Genomic DNA, 2,500 nt, shown 5'->3' on the forward strand with positions numbered 1-2,500 from the left:
TCCATCTTCTAAGAGGTCTGGAAATCTTGGCTTTTGCCTGGCAATGTTATTTCAAATGTTGGGGCTCACTCGCACGCTTTATCTCTCTCTCTTTCTCTTTCTCTTTCTCTCTGTCTGTCTCTCTTTTTTCTCTTTCTCCTTCTCTTTCTCTTTCTCTTTCTCTCTGTCTCTGTCTCTGTCTCTCTCTCTCTCTCTCTCTCTCTCTCTCTCTCTCTCTCTCTCTCTCTCTCTCTCTCTCTCTCTCTCTCTCTCTCTCTCTTCCTCCCTATCTCATTTACATATAGATGTAGGGATAAATAAATAGTTATGCAGACCACCCGCCCGCACGCCCGCACGCCCACCCGCCCGCCTGCCTGCCACTAACACCGCCCTCGTATTCACGTAATGGATACTTCACCTTACGTTTTTATTCCCCTTTCCGCTTTCTCAAGTGTTTGCGCTTCTCCTCTTGACTATTTTGATTTTTTTTTTTTTCTCCGTTTTTTTACTCTCTCTTTCTCTCTTTTATTTGTCTTATTTCATCTATTTTATGGTGTTTGTTGTTGTTCTCTTTTTCTCGTTAATGAGTTGTTGTTTGCGCTTTCAAGTGATCTTTTTTTTTTTTTTTTTTTTTTTTTTGTATTCCTGTGTTTCGTTACGAAAGTATTGCGTCGTTTTTTCCTTTCTTTTCATCTCTCTCTCTCTCTCTCCCGTTTATTTTCCCTTTCCCTACTCTTAACCACTGACCAAAATCCGGCACAGATATCCCCCTCCCCCCCTAAAGAAAGAAAGAAAAAAAACAATGAAAAAAACAATAAAAAAAAAACAATGCACAAGAAATTTTAAAAACTACGTTCATAGGCCTTAGGCTTCATGACTCTCCACCCCCACACCTACCCACCCCGCCCCTACCCCCACCCTTTAAATTCAGACTTCAGGATTATTATGAATATCCCAGATGTGATGAAAAGGGGGTGACGTCATAGTGTCCACGGTGGCACGTATGTTATGTGGAAATTGTGAGGAGCTATGTGGTACGTGTCCTGTTTAGTTTATATACACTGGCATGGGCTCTCTCTGTCTCTCTCTCTCTCTCTCTCTCTCTCTCTCTGTCTCTCTCTCTCTCTCTCTCTCTCTTTCTTTCTTTCTTTCTTTCTCTCTCTTTCTTTCTCTTTCTCTCTCTCTTTCTCTTTCTTTCTTTTTCTTTCTCTCTCTCTCTCCCCTCTATATTTTTCTTTTTCTCTTTCTCTCTGTCTCTGTCTCCGTCTCTCCCCCTCCCTCCACCCCCCCTCTCTCTCTCTCTCTCTCTCTCTATCTCCCTCTTTCTCTCCCTCCCCCCTCTCTCTCTCTTTCTCTCTCTCTCTCTCTCTCTCTCTCCCTCCCCCCCACTCTCTTTCCCTCTGTCTCTGTCTCCCTCCCTCCCCCCCTCTCTCTCCCTCCCTCCCCCCTCTCTCTCCCTCTCTTTCTCCCACTCCCCTCCTCCCCTCATCTTCCAACCGAACACGCAAATACACACATGCTAACGCTTTCAGAAGAACATCTCCTTGCAATTTCATCTGTTGCAAGCGGGGTTGCGACACTCATCATCTCCCGCATACCGCTTCTGGTATACTTAGCATATTCCAAAGATAATAGGAGATAATGACCCATAATAAGCCTCTGATATCACTCTAATATCCAGAGCAATGATTGAGGCACGAAATATAAACATGTATCCTTACTTACTTCAAAGTCTGTTTGCTTTTGTCGTGCTTTCAATCCCAGGGATAAAGTGCATTTTCGTGATGGAATTTTGAAATGGGGGGAATTATTGGACAAAAATTAAAAGAAAAAAGAAAAAAATAGGTAGATGTGTGCGCAGTGCTTTTATCTTGAAGAAAAAAAAAAACGAATTTATGCATTGCTTTTATCTTTAAAAAAAGAATAAATTAATCTGAATAAAATATAGACTAACTGTAAAATATAATGCAACTAATCCAGTAAAATGCAACGATGATGACACATCAGAATGCAACAAAATCCAACGACTAACATTTTAACATACGATCTTAGTCATAAAATCATCTGCCTTAAGAATTTAAAAGAGAGAGAGAGAGAGAGAAAGGAGGGGAGGTAAAAGAAAAAAAAAAAAAGAAAAAAAAATCGTTGACTCTTATCTTGCAATGGTCAAAGACCGCTTCTTTCCCCTCCCCCCCCCTCTTTTCCTACTTTAAAACCCTCATTTCCAACCTACCCGACTCCTTTTAGAAGAAAAAAAAAAATAATACCCTTATCTATTCAAAATAGTCTACCGCTTTCTCTCCCAGTAGCACACACACAAAAAAAAAAACAAAAAAAAAAACAAAGAAAGGCTACCACTGCTGCTACTACAAGAGTCGTTATACCATACCGCGACTACAAACGACCTCTACCTTCCCCCCCACCCCCTGCCCCCCTCTCCCACCCCCTCCCCCCACCCCCTCCGAGTATCAAGGCTATCCCGTTCACAGCACGACGACTACAATCACAATCGTCCCATCTC

This window comes from Penaeus japonicus, unplaced genomic scaffold (assembly GCF_977035675.1).
Source record: "Penaeus japonicus unplaced genomic scaffold, GWHDUDI00000001_assembly GWHDUDI00000012, whole genome shotgun sequence".
Taxonomy (NCBI): domain Eukaryota; kingdom Metazoa; phylum Arthropoda; class Malacostraca; order Decapoda; family Penaeidae; genus Penaeus; species Penaeus japonicus.